Genomic DNA, 22,191 nt, shown 5'->3' with positions numbered 1-22,191 from the left:
GTCTCTGTGTACATGAACAGAAAGCTGCATAGTGTTGTGGACACTGTTTAGAAGGCACTATTTCTTGCCCATCTTTGATATGGGGGAGGAGGACAAATTTCATGTACTGCTATTTAAAATATAAAATATAAAAATTATGACCAGGCTTTAAAATGTGCCCTGGATTGACATGACACAATGGATATTGAAGCAAAGCTTTATTATAAACTCCATCTATTTAAAAGAAATTATAGCTGCAGTTATGATGATGAGTGCAGGAGTGTTCGTCTTAGAGCCTTTACAGACCATCATTATACGCTGGCATGAGGGCGACATGGGGGCATGGCATAGGCATAGCCACTGCCCCCATGCCACCCCATGCCGCCCCCACTCCAGCATCATGATACGTGCCAAATTGCACAGTGGGGGGCATCACAGTGTTCTCTTGGAGCAGCTTATAAACATGAGGAGCACCAAAAAGCCGCCTCCGCTGCCACAGCTATGATGCCTTTTCCATGGCATGAAAAGGAACTGCTTTGTGTGGCTTCTTTTTGCATCTCAGAAAGGCCAGATTGGGGCCACAGTGTGCGGTTGCTGTGGCCCTGATCTGGCCAGGAAAGGGGTGGCATGGAGCCACCCCTTACGGGCTGTCTGTTGAACTCTTTAATTCTCAGTATAGTCCAGAGATGAAGTACCTCAGTTTCACAGTTGGACTTTTATGGTTTTAAGTTTCCTGTCAGTTTGTACCAGCTTGAGTTCTATGCTGGGGATGCAATTCTTTACTAATTTCCTTCTTGAGGGAAACAAGCAATTTTCTTGCTACTGTGAAAAAGTTTTTGAAAACCCACACAGTTTTTAAAGCTTATTGACAACCTGCAACTTATTCTGTGACAAATTTGCATGTGGTTGTTTTGCACAGGAAGCATCATTTTCTGTGCAAAAAAGTAGCACTGTTTCCTGCACAGAAAAAAAAAATCACTGAAAAGGCTCTTTATTGAACAGAAAAGGATCTTTTCTGTACAAAACAACCACATGCAAATTTTGCGCCGATCACATCCTGATATTTTCATAACTCCAATATTCTTCTTGTCTGGAATTCTTCATATTTGGAAAACATTTTTTTTTCTGTCTTTTTCTGAAATGTTTAAAATATCCTTGCCATCTCTACTCTGTATATGCATAACTCTTATAGAAAAATCAGATCTATTGTTAATAGTCAAACCCCCCCCCCCGCATCTACGGATGATTGAGGCACTTGGAGGGACCTACTGCCATTTCTACTGCTGGCTACATATTCTGACTACAGTCCAACAGTTCTTTCAGTGCCACATGGCCACTGATTTCCCTTTACTCACTGCTGGAACCTATGTAGAGGGTATTTTTGTAGACAGATATCTTTGGAACCTTGATGTAGCATCATACCAGATATATAAGAGTGACTGTTGCAAATTGATAGAGCCCCCAATCCCTGTTGTGTCAGATACCACAGCTGACACCAAGGTAAGGGAAGTGTGAATGGAGGAAACCCACCACAGAGGGCAGAAAAGTGATGGATCCTCCCAAGGACAGGTGTCCAGTGTCCTATTTCCACATCAGTGAATTGGCTCTGGGTTTTACTTTACTTCTCTACTTCCAATGAGCTGTCCAAGGTGCTGAATTTATTGTGAAGCTGGAGTTTGGCAATTTGGAGAGCCCCTTTAAGGCTAAACCTCAGCAAGGATTCTCTGCTCAGTGATGTGGAATCCACCAGCTGCTACTGGAGCTTCCCTTGCATAGCCCCTGTGAGAAGGTAAAGCGATATTAAGAACAGAAGGGTGACAGAAAGAATTAATTATTATGTCAACTCACTGGAAAGGGGTATGGATGCAATTGCACATTTTCCTTGGATCATTTGTGAGCATTTAATACCATGCCAAAAGACTCAAATGTTTTGTGGTACAAACTTTCTCATTCTGTAAGATGAATGTCATTGGCAACTGAAGACCCTCTCAGACAGTGTCTAATTGCAGATATAAACAGTTTTGCACTGAGCTGAGGCATAGCAAATATTAGTTTTCATTTAAAAGCCAACAAAGAAAAAAAGTTACAAGTTGAAGAAAGATTTGGGGCTAAGAGACTCTGTTTTTAAAATGAAAAGGCATTGTTTGGCACAATAATTTAGGATGCTAAAAATGACTTTTTTCTTTTAACATGTTGCACAAGAGCAGTTACATGGCATTGATTTGATTTTTCTCTTTTGGTTTTGTTTTATTCCACATGTTGAAATATTGCTCAGAGCATTCATCCCATTCTCCAATGATTGGGACAAAAGTAGGTTAGTAGAGTGTGTTGCTAGGAGACCAATGTCAGCGTCATCTATGACCTTGCAGGGTATAAAGAAATTGTATAGATTTATCGAGCTCAGCGGCACATTGTCTAAGTCCTCTGCTCGGGATGTTATTCTCTGTATCTGTCTGCAATTGTTGACACGCACACAGATGCGCAACGCAGATGTATACTTACCATACAGAAAGTCACAGTGCCTCTGTCTGACACACGAGCTTACACTTCCTCGCTGCACAAAAGAAGATCATGCCACGCTTCCTAGTGCCTATGTTTTAAGACTTTGTTGCTTTTTAATGGTGCTGCATTGCTTTTGTGAACAAAAGCGCCGCAAAAGCAGCATCAGCAGATTTTGCTTCTTAGAAGCCTGCTCCTTCTTCAGACTGTCATGGCAAGGAAGCGCATATGAATCACTTCCATTGGAAACAACACAGCAAAACACACACACCTTTAAACATAAACACAGTAATTTTGCTGTCACATTCAAACAGATTTGTCAAAGTTACACCCACTGTTTTCATAGCTGAGAAGGCTTAAGGTTAAACAATCAGGTATCATAAGGCATTCTGGCATTTGTATCATTGTACTATTTTTGCTTATCAGACATTGAAAGGTACCTAGTGTACAAGTAAAAAATTAGATTAAAAATTAAAATGTATTTGACAAAAATACATTGGATTGACAAGCAGATTGTTCAGCATGCACACAGACATGTGTATATATGTCTTTTTTCTTTGATGGAGTATAATAAATATGTGGGATATGTTTATAATGTGAATGTCTGTTGTATAAAAAAACCAATAAAATATATTGTTTCATATTTTTTTTAAAGTGCAGTTGCATGTGATAAAGTGAGCTGGAGTCCATGAAAGTTAATGCCAGGAAAAACATCTAGCACAGAAAAAGATGCAAAAATTGTGTTTGTTTTTTAAAGTTGTTCATTAATTGTGTATAAGGAGATTAGTACACTGCCTTTTATTCCCATGCTAGGTGCAGGATGTAAATGCACAGAGACCAATTCTATCACATAGCTCCATCCCCAAGCAGGATTTCCCCATTCTTTAAAAGGTCTGAGAGAAACCCAGGTTGGGTGTGGGATGAGTACTGCCTGGGGATGGGGCTATGTGAAAGAATCTGTCCCTATGTATTTATATCCTGTGTCTAGCGTGGGAATAAAAACTGGTGCACTAATCTCCTATATGTTTATTAAAATGAGCTTGATCATGACTTAGAGATGTTGAGCTTCATAGGGAGGAACTAATTAATAATTAGTTACAAATAACAAGTTAATTGTAATGAGTAGTTATCTTCCCCAATATCTAAGGTAGCACTCCATTACAATATCATTGGAATTTAATGAGGAACAACTCCACTCTGTCACAGTGCCTTATAACTTCTTATATTGGACATGACTAAAATGGACAAACTGATTAAATCAATTAAAGAAAGGTCATGGAATAATTTCAAAAAGGAATGGGAATTGATAGTTGATTTTATAAGAAATTATTTGGGTTAAATAGAAATATTAGGATTTGAAGAATAATCTTACATATATATTTAGAGGAAGTAGAACAACTTGATAATTGCAACCATTAACTGGTGAATTGGAAGTTATATGTTCCCCCATTTTTGTTGTTTTGTTACATTGTTATTTTGTTTAATTGCTTAATATGAAGTTTGTAGAAGTAGTTGTGCTGATATAGTTTCACCTTATATGTTGTTTTATATTATAAATATTATGTGTTAATAAAAAATATTTACTAAATAAATTGGTAGCGAACTATCCTGTTGTTCAAGTGCTTGCCTGTGTTGTTCCCTATTTTGCTCTGTTGTGTTGTGATGTGGGTTCTAATGTGAAAAAAATGATGGACAGAAAAATAATGCATTTTGTACCACAAGAAAGCATCTTCTAGAATAAAATTTCAGATTTAGAAATTACTGGGATGACATCAATTTTTATGTTGCCAGAGAAAGTAGCCCCTGAGTAGATGTCCAGTGAGAACCTTCCTCATAAGTGAAGGAAAGAAGTGGTATTCAAAGGTCCTTTTACTTTCTATGGCTGCTATCTTCCCAATTATCCCAGAGGACATAAAGATAAAGATCACCTTCCCTCCTTCTATCTACAGGATTTTCCCACTGGATCAGAAGGAATGGATGCAAGGAATGCATGCATCTTCAGAAGCCTTATACAGGATCCATACAAAATACTGCCTATATCATACTCTATATAGAGAACTTGATCCCCAGTTATCCAAAATTGGTTGGTACCTGAAATAATTTGTAACAATCAGGAAAGATGAAACAGATAATAATAAACATACACTAAAGATAAAGCTATTCCTTGTTGATAAGGTTGTCAAGTCATGTCTGACCATAGGGATCAGTGCTGATCTCTGTTACTAAACCAAAGAGCCAGAGTTGTCAGTGACTACTCTGTGATCATGTGGCCAGCATGATTGCACAGAACACTGCTTACCTTCCCACTTGATTGGTACCTATTTTCTACTTGCATTTCCATGCTTTCGAACTGCTAGGTTGGTAGAAGCTGGGACTAGTGATGGGAGCTCACTCCATCATGTGGCCCCCAGGTCTCGAACTGCCAACCTACCGATCTTGCATTGAACAGTCAGTGTCTCAACCACTTGAGCCACCACATCACCACAAACATATACTAACTATAGTATAGTAAATAACTACCCAGAAGAAGGTGAAACTTTGTTTTTGTGTATTTTATTGCAGCAGTGTTTGTTTTGGGGTGCATCTACACTGATGATGCATCCCATTGTGGGAGAAAGGTGGAACATAAATCCTTGAAATTAGTAAATAAATAAATAAATAAATAAGGGGGAATTGGCCTCGCCTTGCAATTTTTGCATCTAGATTGACCCCATAATGACCTTGTCACAGCTACACTCTTACAGACACAGCAAGGTTACAATGGCATAACTGGCCATACATTTTCCCCTGGCAAACCCACTTCTTTTTACCTTTCTAGCATGCACCAACCTATCATTCAATAGCCCTTAGAATTTACCTTGTCAGTCCATTGGAACCACTTTGATTGGATCCTTTCCCATCCAATCCCCTTTTCCTCTTGCCATCCCAGTAAATGACTGAGGGAATTGTGAATGCACAGACACACAAACACGATGGAAAAATAAAAATAAAAATGTGTTTTATTTATCTTTATTCATGAAAATGTCCAGCCATGAGATCAGTGGTGAGGGGCTAGATTGGGCTACCCTTCCCTCCTCTGTCCTCTGCCCCAGTGACATGTTTGTTTATATTGTTTGTATCCCTCTCCACTCTGATCCTGCCCCCCAATGATTCACTCACTCAATCATTCAGAGATCTGCAATGTATGTGTGGGGTAAGGAAGTGCATGAGATCTCTGCATGAGTTAATGATCAGGGGAATTGGAGGGGAAGGGTACAAACAGTAAGACTAAACATGACACTTGGTCAAGGGGGAGATATAAGGAGACCCCAAACTACTGATCCCATGGCTGAACAGACACTAAAGTAGAAAAACATGGCAAGCCAAACACGAGGCTTACCAAAACCAACAGGTCCCACCCAACAAAAACTCCTTCCTACCTTGATCCAACAATGACCTTATTGTGGAGCACAATACACACATACATATACATCTGGATTTTCCTATCTAATACAGAGTAAATCCCCAGTTTTTCCCCTCTAGATTAAAAGCCTGAGGTGATGAAAAGATCTGCATTCAGCTCAAATAATCCCATACATCATCTGGACAGCTCACAGTGAAGATAAGGTGAGACCGTTTATTTGACCCATGTAGACAGGCCCAACAGTATAAAATCCTGTGTTCCTTGAGAGCTTTTATACATAAAGGGTGTAGTCTTTGTTTGGCCACTGGACCCAAGACTGACTGATGACAAAATATTATCTGTTGGTTATGGTACCACAGCCCCATCCCAGCTGTGTAAGTGTTGTAGCAGAGAACAATAGCAATCTGTCATTTGCATTCTCAGAGATTTTTTATGATTAGAAGCATCAATTTGAGACACGGTGAGAATATCAGAATGTTGGCCTCCAACTTTCTTGCCAAGGAAAGGAAATGGAAGACAAGCTCTCCTCAAGCAATGATGGGCTCACCTTGGCCATCAGCCCTTTGGCAGCTACCTGGATATGTTGAATTGTGCCAGCAGCCTTAAGGAAACCCACACCTTTCAAATGAAAGAGCACTTATGCACAATCTAGATTCTGATGCATCCATGGATAACATAGTTATGTATGCTGTCATACAGCTCTGGATAGAGTAGGAACACAGCTGATGACATTTCTCAGGAATATAGCTACAGAGGTGAGGAGTTAAAATAAGGACATTGCAGCACAATAAGAATTCTTTCCCTCATGAAATTTTTCTTCAGTCCCCTTTACAGTAACTTAAAACTTCAGTTGAGCATTTAGAAACAGAGTTTAGGCATTCAAAGGAAAGGTGTAACAAAGGGGCTGTACAGGCAGCCCCAAAGGAGTGGCATCCCACTGCCTGTTTCAGCACTGGATTGGGGCTGCAGCAACCGCATGCTCCGGCCCTGATCTAGTGCTTTGCCAGCCTAAAAAGGGTCAGCAAAATGCCACTCTTTATTCAAGTGGTGAAAACGCTGCGCTGAAGAAGAAGCATGATGCTGTCCACTGTGTGGTCGGGTGGGCAGCATGATGCTGGCATTGGGGCAGAATCAGAGCATGTGGCATGCGGTCACCATGCCCCCACTCCACCCCAAATGCTGGCGTTTCATGCCAGTCTGCAGAGGCAGAGGAAATATAGGCACATCAAATGCAAAACTTTTAGGTGTGAATAATTTTCATTGTCTCATTCTCTGCAATGCCATAAATTTGGGACTGAAGGAAATTTAATCTGTGGGGGCAGAATTCTCATTTGAAGAGAAAATGTCTTTGTTTTATTCCTCACCCAGTTGCTACATCCCTTTATTTACTGAATGATAGAATAAAGTATACTGTGAGCAATCAATTAGAAGATCTTATGTGAGACAGTTGGAAAAGAACCAAATTTTGAGATTAGGGATGGAAAGAATATTCAAAAATATTTGGAAAATGGTCAAAAAGCATGTTTTTGTTTGTTTTTAGAGTTGATAAACTATGATGAGAAGAATCCTGGACTGAGGATAGTCTTTGCATTTTAAGGCTTATTCTGTGCAAAGTTTGCACTTGGTTTGAGCAGAAATCAGAATTTCTATGCAGGGAACAACATTTTCTGCATGGAAAACAATATTCCAATGAAAAAATATTAATTTCTCTACAGAAAATACTCTTTGCTGTACAAATCAACCATGTGCAAATTTTACAAAGAATAAACCCCAATTACAGCATTTTCTACATAGAAAGCAGTATATTTTTGGTGTAGTGATTAATATTTTTAAACTGAAATATTATTTTTTTTCATGCATAAAAGGCTTTTTTCCTGTGCAGAAAATTCTGATTTCTTCACAAAACAATGGTCAACACCCCCAGGCATGGGATTTTTTTCACACTATAAGTCCCAAACTTATCACTGTCAATGCATAGAGCTTGCTTGCACCACAACCCTATATAAGGGTTGAGGGGGGGAGGGAAGGCTGAATAAACATGTAAAGAGACAAGAATGTGCTCATCCTTCATTTCCCTCCTGCTTTTCCTTTGTGAAGAGGATATTGGTCTGATAAGAGGAAACCCACTATTGAGGTCCTTCATCTGAGTTGCTATGCTGATTGCCCAGTGTCTCAATTGTATGGAGAACCTTCACAGATAGAAGAGAATCTCATATTTAGAAGAGACATTCCTCCTGCTGATGCTGCTGATAGTTCCTTATGAATTTTTATATCAGTACACTATGTTAACTATGAATTATGGGAATTGTAGTCCATCACACTTAGAAAATACCAAATTATGGAAGGCTGCCTTAATTCTTAAAATTACTTCCTCAATATAACAAGATATATTTGATCCTGTCACAACAAGAGGAAGAATCTGAGGAAAGGAGGTTCATGAAAATGTTGTTTGACTTCGTTTTTTATCAGAATTTACCAAAATCTACAGAGTTCAAGTGTTGCAGAAAGCCAAACTTTTTCACTTACTTTCATTTCACCTTATGGATTGACAAGAGCTTTATTTCAGTTCATTGTTGAACACAACACATGAACATTTGTGACATTTGAATGTGTGAGAGAAGGAAACTGACATTTTCTCAGCAGTGGCTGATGGCTCCCATGTCAGCAGGGTAGTGAATCCCCTCTGGGTTTTACCCTGAACTTTACAGGAACTATCTAAGGTGCTGAGCCTATGTGGGGGATGGGGTTCTGCATTTTTGATACTTCTCTTACAGTTCAAACTAAAACACAGAGCAGATCAACATACACATCCCGATTGCATATTCTTTTTCCTACACAGAAGCATGGAAGATGGGGAGGCTGGGTCATTAAAATGACTCCATTGCCCCTCCAAATGCAAATAAAGCTTTGGTCACATTTCATCCAGAGTATTTCAGGGCATTTGCAGACCTTTGCCTTTCCATTCTGAGCAGGAGCAAAATATCGTTGCACCTTAAGCTGTAAGAGAGTTCAAGGCTGCAAAGCAATGCTCCCTCTGGCCCACTGGTTGAAGGGCTTGGATGTATTCTCCCCTACAGGAAAGTCAAAATCATGGCAAGGTTGCTCAAATCAAACTGGTTTGGGATGATTCAGTTCTTGTGCACTGGAAACTGGGCCACTGTGTTTAATGAGAATACATTTAAATTTCTTTGATATTTCTTTGTGGTACAATACGAAAGCCCCCAGGGTGCAACCTATTCCTTCTTAGTTACACTAGCTTTGTTAAATAAGCAAATAATCAGTTACCTGGCTTGCGTACGTGCCATGCATTAGCACCTTTTTCTTAAAAAGAAGAAAACATACCTTCTGCCAAGGATTGTTTTATATGAGACAATTAACTATACTGGAACAAATGCTAAAAAGGTGTTATGGAAATATATTATGACTGCAAATGTAAATAACTTTGCCTTTGTTTTAAGCCAGTTCACAGACATTTTGCTTATAAAGAATTGTTTTCATGAGAATTAAAATAGGAGTCAAAGAAAAAAAAGCCCGCCTTTCCCCCTGCCCTGCAATTCCTGAGCTATAAATATGTATTGCTATGCAGAAAGGAACAAAGAGTGGGCACTGAGTAAATGTCTAATTTGAAGATTACAAGAAGGAGAGCTGTAAGTTGATGTGGCAGGGGAGGGGAAGCAGAGCGGGAGCTCGGGAATGGTTCTGAAATATATTTTCATAATTTTGTTGCCGGAAAAGCTGAGACCAGCAATTTCAGGCTGCTTAGAGCTAAAAGTGAGCCAGTTCTCATTGCAGTCACAAAACTCTTGTTATCTGTTTAAACCAAGCAAAAGTGAAATAGAGCTGTTCTCATTCTGCTTTGTAATTGTTCCAGGGCATCCACCACAGTTAGTTCATCTCTGGTTTAAAATTCTGTAACAGTATTCTACATCAGCTAGTTAAGTATACTTAACTTAGGTCCAAATCACACTGTGGAAATAATCCAGTTTGAGACCACTTTAATTGCCCTGGTTCAGTGTTAGGGAATACTGGGAACTGTAGTTTATTGTGGCCCCAGAGCTCTCTAAGGTCCCATACAGACAGGCCAAAATAAAACTGCTTTGGGTCACTATGGATGTATGCTGCTTAAATGATGCATGCGTCCTAAGAGTCCGGAAGCTGTGCCAAAGCAATGATCCAGTCCTAAGAACTGTAGTGCAGCTTTGGTGCAGCTTCCAGGCTCTTAGGACACATGCATCATTTAAGCAGCATACATCCAAAGTGATCAGAAGCAGCTTTATTTGGGCAGTCTGTATGGGGCCTAAGATATGTGTCTGCAGAGTTTATGGTCATGACAGTCATGTCATAATTGTAAGTAAGCAGTGACTGTTTATATGGAATAGTTATAGATGAACAAATCTAAGTTACTTGTTAACTAAACTAACTAGCTGATATAGAATATTAGCCCTGTTTCTGTAATGTAGCTAGTTGGATCCTGGATGGGTGCCATTGCATATGTGATCCTATATGTGTACCACTTACCTGAAATCAGATATACAAAGAAAAGATATACAAAGAAAATCATGCTACAGTTGCACACATGCATGATGACATTGGTGCAAAATGTCTATTTCTGCATTAACTGGGCTTTTCCTATTGCTGGGTTTAGACCAGGGGTGAAAATTGCATGGCCTTCCAGCCATTTTGTACTGAATCTTTCAACAGCCCTAGGCAACATAGGCAATAGTGAAGAACACTGGAAACTTCAATTTGTCATCTGTGCATCTGGTGTGGCAGCCTAGATCCAAGGACGAGGGAGATTTTTTTTAAACAGAAAAACTTCTTTGTTTCATTCATTCTTTCACCATAAAATTTAGCAATGGCAGAAAAATAGCAGTCTTCATCACTTCCTCCCACCCAAAGTTAAATAAAAGTGTTTAATTTAAATGCTGTCCCCACATTGCCTTTGAAAATAGCCCTATAGATGGAAAGAGGAAGACAAGTGAGAATCCTCTGCTATCTGGGAGCTGTGTGTTTCAGAGGCTGAAGTGAAGAAAACATCTCACTCTTCAGAATGAGGCCCAAAAAGGACAGATGGGGGCCCAAAAGGGACTGTCCAACTTCAGCTTTACCTTCCCACAAAAATAGCAGACAAGATCCTATTTGATGCTGAAGGAATCATAGAATCATAGAGTTGGAAGAGCCCAAAAGGGCCATCCAGTCCAACCCCCTGCCATGCAGGAACTCACTATCAAAGCATACCTGACAGATGGCTATCCAGCCTCTGTTTAAAGACCTCCAAAGAAGGAGACTCCACCAACTCCAAGGGAGTGTGTTGCACTGTCAAACAGCCCTTACTGTCAGGAGATTCCTCCTAATGTTGAGGTGGAATCTCTTTTCCTGTAGCTTGCATCCATTGTTCTGCATCCTATTCTCTGGAGCAGTAGAAAACAATCTTGCTCCATCCTCAATATGACACCCCTTCAAATACCTATACAAGGCTAGCATATCACCTCTTAATCATCTCTTCTCTAGGTTAAACTAAACATTCCTAGCTCCCTAACTCCCTCCTCATAAGACATGGTTTCTCAATCCTTCATCATTTTGGTCACCTTTCTCTGGACACAATCCAAGAATGTAAAATTTGTATTCTACAAGGAAACATACTGGCATGTTAACAAAGACCAAGATGCAGAAACTGAGCAAGATCATAAAAGAAATGATTGAACCTTCCTGAACTGCATTATGGAAACAATAAAAATGGTTATGCTTGAATTGATTGATAGTGTACTTATGGGGAGGCCAGGAAAAGCAAAGGGAGTCAGCTAAGCAATGGTGGTAGTTTGGGTTGAAGAGGAAGAGCTGCTGTCCAGATGTCCAGACTACTTTATATGTTTTAGAAATAAGGCTAAATATATTTCTTTTCTCTACCGGACTTTGTCTATGTATGGATGAATGTTGAACTGGTTGTTGTTCAACTTCCGTCTCACCAATTGGTCTGAGAGCTCCAGAACTACCATTTATATTTTGTAGATATACCCTCATGACATGACTGATACATGATATTTAAACATAATTTTGAGATTTGCATTGATTTAAACTTAATCTTAAGATTTGTATTATCCCCCTCCCCAATTCTCGCTCTGATATGAGACAGAAAGAGACTTTTTCTACTTAAATTACATGGTCATTCCTTCCCCCCTTCCCCCTCTCTCTCCCTCTCCATGGAATGCGCAACTTTTTACTATTCTTGTAAAATAGCAGCAGAATTAGGATGTTTCTTAACAAAGCCACAGGCACACAAAACAAACCTATTTCTGAGTACCAAACCAAAGTGCCAGAGCAATCAATTGAAGGATAACCATTTTTATTGTTTCCATAATACAGCTCAGGAAGGTTCAATCATCTCTTTTATTGTCTTGCTCACTTTCTGAATCTTGGTCTTTGTAAACATGCCAGTATGTTTCCTTGTAGAATACAAATACAGAAAGCAAAAAGGCCTAGTAACATCCACCATTTTCCTGGTTGTATGCAGTGCAATGCATGCAAACATTCAAGAAATGGCAGCATCATGTTTCATCAGCTGCAGTGTCTGTACTTGGCACTGTATTGCCTCAGCTTTGCTTCTGTGGCACATGGTTCCCTTCAACTTTCCCCTCTTTCCCACCTTCCACTCAGGCACTGGGCTAGACAAGTCCTGAAGTGAGCATGGAAGCTGGAGGTCTCAGGTGGTGTTTGGGTTCACATGTCCTTAACGGACACCTGCGTCCTTTCATTGTCATGATTTCCAGTCCTCCTCTGAGACTGACCACAGAACAAGCTTGGCAGTGACAAGACCCTGGTGCCTTTTGGTTCTGTTCTGTAACAGGGGAGACATCTGCAGTTTGAGATGACCTTTTGTAAAGATGACCTTGCTGTAGGCTACAAAATGTAAAACACTGCTAGAAAAGAACACTCCTCAAAATGAAATTCAAACTGAAAACTTGCAAATACCACTCTTGTCTTTTCTCCATTTCCTAATGGAACAGAACATTCACATAGATCTATGTGCAAACCTGGCACTTTTGACTCATGTATTCCACTGCACATTGAACACATATGGAAATCTGGTGTATTTTTCTATAGCTAGTTTTAAAAACAGAAAGTCTTAATTTCTTTAATTAATTATTATTATTATCATCATCATTATCACAGGAATTTAGATTTTCTGTTTTAATAATTAATAATTACTACTACTACTACTACTACAATAATTACAACATAATCCTAACATTATGTAACACAATCTATTAAAAAGCAACTATAGTAAATGTCTAAAAGCAAAAACAAAACAAAACAAAATAATCAGCATGAAGGAAAAATAACAAAGGCAAGAAGTAGAATCCTACATTTAATGTAGCTTAGTTCCAAGTAAGTGTGCAGGGGACTGCCAACAACAGCCAAATCTATACATTAGTATTAACAACCTAAAATAGGACACAGGCTTCATCAGCATTGCATTAAAAATGCAGTTTGACACTGCTTTATCTGCCATGGATCAATGATATGGAATCCTGGGAACTGTAGTTTGTTGTGGCACAAGAGCTCTCTGACAGAGAGAGCTAAATACTGCACAAAACTAGAAATCCCAGAATACCATAACATTGAGCCATGGCAATTAAAGCCATATCAAACTTTATTATTCCTGCTGTGCAGATGAAGCCTAAGATAAATGGGAACTAAATAAGCCACCGTTTAGGTAACTCTGTTAATTCAATGGGTTTACTTTAGTTGAAGCTAGCAATTTGTTTTTGGTCTAAAAATAGCAACAAGACTAGGAGGTGTTCCGTTTTAAAAGCCTGTTGAAATTAGCTGATAAAAGAAAGCAATATGCTTGAGTAATAAACTCACCCCATTGTCTCCAGAACACCACTGTCCCTTTGCTTTCTCAATAGAGCTGTTGATAAATAAGTATTACAGAAGGGTAAGAATCAGCGATATTGTCAATGTTCACATTTACATGGTCTGAGATATGCCTTTCTTGAGTTCAGAACAGGACTCATGGCTGGCACATTTTTGTAGCCCCCCCAAGAGTGTTTGGGAAATTTTCGAGGGTAGGGGAAGGCACCGTGTAATTTCCAAAGATGGGAAATGCTACTGGAAAAACTACATACTTGGAATATCAATGCCTTGCACTAACAGAATTTACTGGAGAGATTTTTTAGAAAGAATTTACTGGAGAGACCTTTAGAAAGAAGTTCTTGCTTGCTATAACCAAAATGCTTCATGTTAGAGATCTTTTGACCTATACTGGATATACACAATGTGCTTATACTTCTGCCATTACCACCACCATCATTTGGAATTTTCACACATTCAGGAGATGTTCACACAGACCAATAGAGATTTCAAGTTATGCAACTGAGTTCCAATATCAATAGAATCTTTTCTATCATTTTGAAAAGACTTTGTTTTGACAAAGCATATATCTGAATGTGGATAGTAACCTGTGCCCTTCACTAGTGGGATATTGTTATTGTTGTGTGACTTCAAAGCATTTCCAACTTAATAGTGACTGTAAGAAGCACCTATGATAGGGGTTTCTTGACAAGATTTGTTCAGTGGGATTGTGCCATTGCCTTCCTCTGAGGTTGAGGTAGTCCAAGGTCACCCAAGTGGGTTTCCATGCCTGAGTGGGGATTCAAACTCTTGTCTCCTGACTAGTAGGTTCTCCCTGATTAAAGAGAACCAGCAGGCAAAGAATTGCTGGAAACAATATGTTCTACTTCAGGGCTCCTAGATCAGAGTATGAATCAGATTGTGGATTTGGAAATTCTCCATTTCCTTTCATAGAATAAATCCTGTACTCCAAAACAAATATCATGTGTAGGTTTCTCACTAGTGATATAGTTCCTTAATTGTAATGTTCACTAATTTTCCTCCAAGCTGTATGAAACACCTGTGGGGACGTAGGCGCTCCTAGATAGCTATATGTCCCCAATCTCTTTATTATCTGACACTGAAGGGTTCAACAGACCGCCCCGAAAGGGTGGGCTGGAGGCACTCGTTTTTACTCCTGAGGGATGCCATGTCAGCCAAACCATGTAGCCTCCCTCCGCACCAAAAAGAACTAGTTAATAACGGATTCTTTATGGTGCGTGCAGAGGATGCCATGATGTGCCACTGGCACATTTTTGCATGTCAATGACGCAAGTGCGGCACTGCAACATGCGGATGCTGCGCCACACTTGCGTCACAATGGTGGCCCCCATGAGGACAGGGCCATGCCATGATGGCGCTGCCACTGTGTGGTAGGGCTCAGGAGCATGTGGTCGCTCCACAATCCCAAACCCTAAAATCATCCCCAAACTGCTGCTTTCTGGCAGTCTATACCAGGCCTGAGTCTGAATAAAGGGGTTCATTTACTTCAGGCTTCCCCAAGGCAGATATCTCCAGATGTTCTTGCCTACTATTTTCATCATACTTGACCCTTGGACAATGGGGCTTGAAATGATGGGGCTAGCAGGCTAAAATGTCTGGAGTGAATCATGCCAGTAACAGTTTCAAGAGTATATGAAAACTAGCAGAACATATGGGAAACTTGGAAGATGTGCTTGGATCTGGCAAACCATACCTCATATTGCATTTCCCCAAATCCCTGGTGTGTGGATGGGGAACCTGCAGTACTCTAGATGTTGTGGAAATACAGCTTTCATCACAGCTGATTTTTGGCTATGCTGGCTAGGACTTATGGGAGCTTAACTGGAAGAGCTATGGCTTGTGTTCCCTACCCCTGCTCTAGAAGGCCTGACATAAACATCATTGCAGGAAACTGACTATGAACCTAGGTTTAGCTGCTATTAGCAGATCATCCTGTGGCCAGGGATAAAGGAAGGTTAGAGTCCCAAACAGACATTACTATCAATACTGGTGGGCCTTATCATCATTTCTTTTACTCAAGAATGAAGAAGAATCTCTGTTTAGTTAAGTCAACAGAACTGGGTAGAAGTATTGCAATGAAAGAAGGAGTGTTATATGGTCCCAGGTGGTGACATATGCACAATGTATTTCCCCCCTCTATGTTGATTATTCTAAGCCACCACACTCTCTACTTTCAAGAACGTTCATTTCAATCATAAATCAGATATCTCCCAATTAACCACTCAGATTTTGAGTCTAGCATCTAGGGAGTGAATTAGTACTGGGTATAAAAGAATAACTCATCTGTGTTATAAAATCTTGAGCATGTGTCTTCAGGGAGTATAGACAATAAGCATCCCTGGGTATTGTTCTAAAGGGTCCCATAGGATGTGATCTGTCAACAAATTTATAATAATATTTCCCTGGATAAGCCCTAAACCAAAGCTAATCTTTTTTGAGCTGTAATGGTATCATAAATAAAGGGGTTGCATCTTGCAAGGTTGTGTCACAATGAATTCTTTAGATAGTACATGTAAGCATCTATAATTGAGATGTTTGTCTGAGCACTGTTTGACCTTTTCCCAGTTACCCTCATTGCATGCTAGTCAAGGGCTCCAATTAGCTCTGAAGCACACAGAGATTTGGGGAGAGAAAAGTCACTATGTCAAATCAGCAGAAAGAGGTTTTAACCTTGTGTAAAGAGAAAGTAACAGAGTAGCTTGGCTGAGTCAATAACTGCCCTAATGGCCCCACTGAGTGAGAATGACAAAACTGGTTATCACCCAACCTATTTTATATCTATTAACAACCAAGCAAGCACACAAGAAAATATTTTTCAAGGAATAGGAAAAATGTACATCTATTTGATTTTATTTTAATTTATCTTTTCATTGACTTCCTTACTTCCAAAACAATTGAGAAATACAAATGATAAATTACTTCTACTATAAAATATAGACATGTACAGTAACACCCTAAATCTAGCCATAATAACAGCATACAGTATGTTAGTACTTCAGTTCTAACTCAAACATATCCCCATTTAAGTGGTTAGGCTTAGACATACATCTGTAGTGCTGGCAAAACTCTCTTCTGTTGGCTGATTGCAGATATTTGCTGACAGAGCAATCTGCTGGCATGAGAAATGCCAAGAGGAGCTGTGGACAAGAGCTAGGGTGACAGAGGAGCCAAGTTATGCCAGAGTCAAACCTCCACCAACCTAAGCATATGGGCACAATGGTAGCACAACATTGGGATTGTGTACAGATTCTATCGATATCAAAGACACTTTTAAATGTTTATACACAGAAATCAATGGAACTTATATACATTTGTCAGTGAATAACTAGTATAGAAATGCTTTGATTTGTAAATTTATTTCCAAAGCCACTAACAAGTACAGAAACACCATATGCAAACATCAACAGTTGACAAAATATTTCATTCACTTGTACATGTGTTCTTGCTGTCTGCGATGAGATATAATGCTGGTAGATCATAAAGTTCTTCCAGTGTAGTTATGAAGGAAGTCTGAGATGGAGGGTGATGGTTTGATGGAGCTCTCCTTGAACCACCAGATGATCATTTGTGTTTGAGGGAAAGCTTTGAGCTGTACTAATTAGCTCCTGTGGTGTACCCTTGGGATAATCATGGCATGAAGAAACACTAGACACTTCCTTGTCTAATATTTGCTGAAATGTTTAAGAGAATTCTAGTTCATCCATGAATCTATAAAAGGTGTGCATCGGGATTTAGAAAAATTCTAGATCACAAACCAAATTACACTGATTCAGATGGAGAGAAACTTCAGATTTGTATCAACTGAAGCAAGATCCCCTTGAAGCACCCCTACAACACATTAGTCTGCCCTACGAGCATTGTTCAGTGTTATAAACCAGATTATTCTATTGGAAGAATTTGATCACTGAATGTACAGTCAACACACCGAATTTTGTTTGCTTTCTCCAACTTTCCCTAGCAAACAATGTGGAATAAATGAGATGCCACAGATATCTGAGGCAAATATATGTCTTGTAAGTACCACTGGAGGGAGTTGCCCTATGCTGCCATATTAACTATATTAACTGAGGGAATTCACATGCAGCTCCACTCATTACCAACAGCTGCTTTGGAGTCATTTGTGCCTTTAGCACTGAGGTCTGAAATGGCTTTGCAAGTATGTTTTGATAAATATACTGACAAACATCTTGGCAATACAGAATCTCTGCTTTATTGTAGTTTCCAGTTATAAAATCTAGGCATGGGTCAAATTTCATTTGATACCTTTCTTTGCAAGATTTGAAATGTTTCCTAAAGATCCCCAAATTTCTTATAAGAATTTTAAAACATGAAAGTGAGAGAAAGTCAAACAGACTGAGTCACTCACCCCTACAGAAACATTTGGAAACACATTTAGTTGAAATAGGAATGGATGATGAATTTTTGGAATTTGCACTTTAATGGAAGAATGCCCAGTACACATATCCTGAGACTGAACATAGATTGGAATACAACTGTTGATGAAATCCATACACTTTTTGACCTCACCATTCTGTTATTTTTAAAACAAAAACAAAAACAAAAAACCTCAGATCCTCTCTATCAGATTTAGGATGAAATTCCTGAATTTTGAAAAATTCTTGTAAAATACAAACTAAACAAAATTCTTAATAATCTGTTCTGGCCAAATTGAAAAATATTCTTGGCACAGAGATTACCACACTGTATCTGCGTACACAGAATTGTTAATGACAAGGAGCCCATAAAAACAATGAGGTACCAACACCTAACAAGGTGGATCTATACTGTAGAAATAATGTGGTTTGACACCACTTCAAGTGCTGTAGCTGAATCTTATGGAATCCTGGGATTTGTAGTTTCACAGAGTATTTAGCCTTTTCTGCCAAAGTACTGTTGTTTCACAAAATTAAAAATCTCAGAAGTCTGCAGGATGGAGCCATGGCAGTTAAAGTGGTATCAAACTACATTATTTCTAGAGTGTAGATGCACTTTAAATCAGTATTACAACTGTGGTCAAATGCACAGGAGTTCAAAGCCAGGTATTTGAGAATTAAGCTGTCAAGGTTTTCTGTCTAAGTGGGTTAACATGTCAATTCCTCCCACAATTTCTTTCTCAAAATCTGAAATCGCTCAATTAAATTTCATGAAGAACATTTTGGGAAGTCCTTATAAATGACAGAACCAGATGAAATTCTTGCCTTTGCCTACATAGGCAAGAGCATACAACAGCACTGTTATTACATTAGGCAGTATGTTCTAAAGAGACGGCATATATATATATATATATATATATATATATATATTCATCAATTTGTTTATATTTCTTCACTTCTGAGAGACAAGGGATACCCTGTAAGCCAAAGGTTTGAATTAACAAGTACATTTCCCTGACTATAAAGTTCAGTATGTAAGACCTTGACCATGAGCCCATGAGCTGCAGCGACAAATTAGGGATGTCACTTAAAAACATGCCGATCACTGCTACCTTCCTGTGCTCGGAGTGTTCTCTTATTAATGCTGCTCTGAAGCAGGAAAGGGCCAGACTTTAAAGCCCCTGGTCTAAAATGTCTCACTGTTTCAAATTAAAGCATTATTTTGAAGGCTGTGCTATGCTGTGTAGTCAGTTATGTCTAAATAGATATGTCAGTGTTATTTCCAAGGCACGATATCTACACACAAGCCTAGAAGGGAACCTGTCAAGGCACACAGTAGATGTTGAAATGAATTGGACTGGGATTAGGTGGGTCGAGAGCTAGTGCCACAGTTCTTGATGTGGAAAGAAAGAAGGATGTCCACAGGAGTGTGAGAAATGACTAAGCATGATGCAAGTGCCTCCCCATCTTGAAAGCTGGTTAATTTCTCTGACTACAGTTTCATGCCATATCAGATGGGTCCCTCCTTGCTTGGAGAGAATTCAGGCTGTCAGATTAGGCAAGGCATCAACAATGGGGCTGAATATATGGGAAGGATACAATTGTCCAAACCATTATATCCTGCCCATGGATCTGGCCTATTCCTGCAACATCTAACTAGTGTTGCATGGTAACAGGTAGGTGTTCAGATGCTCACCCACCATCACACCATGGAGCCACCAGCTTGGTCGCTGCTGCAATTCTACATCCAGGCCATCACCACAGTATATAAGGGTGAAAATGGGGCATTGGCTTCACCCACATGGTCAGGCACCCACCTTCCAATATCACAGGCAGTAAGTAGCAGGTAAGACAGAAGCTGCCTGGTCTGCTGGCTGTCATAGAAGAGTTTCTAGGAAACTGCTACAAACAGCCAGCCATTTTAGACCAGTCTGGGGGCCAGTTGAACTGGGAGTGGGCTGGATCCACCAGAATGGTGTCTGGTCTGCTTGTCCCCAGCCCAGCACTGTTGTCCTACATCGGCTAAACAGGAGGGAAGAACGTGGGCCTTTTGGCCCATGTGTACAATCCCAATGTTTAAGCATTCCTGCTCATCTTCTGAGCATTTGCCTTCTTTCCACCCCTGACTTTGTGGCCTGGATTTCTCAACAAGGTAGAGCCTCCACCCAACAAGTGTCATGTAGGGAATCAGTGTCAGGGCATCTAGAAGGGTACACTGACTTTCCTTGGTCTCATTATATGCAGAAACCACCAGTGAAATTCTTCTGTCATATTAGGAATTGTGGCAGTTGCAGGACTTCATGACATGGAAAATGTGTCTCATGAAGTCTGGAATTGGGAAAGGCTGGCCATTTCCAGCAAGCAAGCAGAACAACCCATCCTCTGTATCTGACTGTCAGGGATAATTCAGGTAGATGCTTCTTGTACTGAGAAATGTGAGAAATATTAGTGGAGTAATCCAATTGGTAAAGTAGAAGCTAAGCAAATGACCATCCATGCTGCCTCCCCCCACTGGGGCAAAGAGAGAAAAGAAACCTAGGCCCTATTTAGACGGGCCTTTGTGGTGCCCTCATCACGTGCTAGGGGTTGGCCGAGGGTGCACCACCCATATGTGCCTCACCCCTAGCACGTGACAAGGGCATCAAAATGGCAGTGCCCTGTAGACAAGGGCACCACCATTTTGACATGATAGACACCTAGCGTCCGCACATCCCGGTGTCATTGTGATGCTGTGAGTGCGCCATTGGTGTACTGCGGCATCACAATCGCACCGCAAGAAGAACCCGCTTTTTGCGGGTTCTTTTTGCTCCACGGGGAAGCCGCATGGTCTGGAGGCTGCGGCTTCCCTGCGGAGCAAACCAGGAAGTCAGAAGACCACCCTTTTTGGGTGGTCTGTATCCTGCCCTAGAGACAGAACAGATGGACAGAGGCCACTTCCACCCAGAGTGCCTCAGGACTGCTGCAATCACAATATTAAATAATAATAAAATATTTATTTATATCCCACCTCTTCCATTTTGGGGATTGAGGCAGGTAACAACAAAGTTTGTACAATACACAACAATAAAAACAACAAGCACCACAAGCCCAACCCTCCCTCCCAAGTATAAAATTAAACAATAAAACATGGTTAAAAATATATATAACAATACACCAAAATTAATAAACAATCCACGAATGAAAAAATAATAAGAGAAAGGGGATTCAATTGGTTCTGGACGTATCAATCAGGGAAAGCCTGCAGGAAGAGAAAGGTTTTTGTCGCCTTTTTGAAAGCCTTGAGTGAGGATAATTGCTGAATCTCTTCTGGCAGGTCATTCCAAATTTTCAGAGTGGTGGCAGAGAAGGACCTCCGGGAGGTCACCGCCAGTCTGGTCTTTCTAGGTTGTAAGAGGTTTTTGCCGGAGGATTGGAGTGTATGGGAAGGATTGTCTGAGAGGAGGTGTACCTTCAAGTAGGCTGGACCCAGGCCATGTAGGGCTTTATAGATGATAACCAACACCTTGTACTGTGCCTGGAAGCTAATAGGCAGCCAATGTAATGATTTTAAAATAGGTGTAATTTGGTCGAACTTGGATTTTTCGGCAACCAGTCTGGCTGCCATGTTTTGTATCAATTGGAACTTCTGGACGTGGCACAAGGTTTGCCTCATGTAGAGCACATTGCAGAAATCAAGACGAGAGGTTACTAGAGCATGTACGACCGTTTCTAGGTCCCACTGCTCCAGGTAGGGGCGCAACTGGCACATCAGCCGAAGCTGATAACAGGCACTCCTGGCTGTTGGATCAATCTGAGAAGACAGTTGAAGCGACAAATCCAGGAGCACCGTCAAGCTGCAGACGCAGTCTTTCAAGGGAAGTGTGACCCTATCTAGAACTAGCGAACTTATCTCCATACCCAGACTGGATACCATGGTCTATGGTATTGAAGGCTGCTGAGATGTTCAAGAGCACCAACAGGGCCACACTTCCTGTGTTAATGCATAATTCATGGTCCCAATGCTAGCCCCTGCTGCAATCCACAATGGATTGCTAAAAGGAG

Source organism: Sceloporus undulatus, chromosome 2 (genome assembly GCF_019175285.1).
Source record: "Sceloporus undulatus isolate JIND9_A2432 ecotype Alabama chromosome 2, SceUnd_v1.1, whole genome shotgun sequence".
NCBI classification, from domain to species: Eukaryota; Metazoa; Chordata; class Lepidosauria; order Squamata; family Phrynosomatidae; genus Sceloporus; species Sceloporus undulatus.
The sequence above is the reverse complement of the archived record's forward strand: the minus strand, read 5'-3'. Positions refer to the sequence as shown.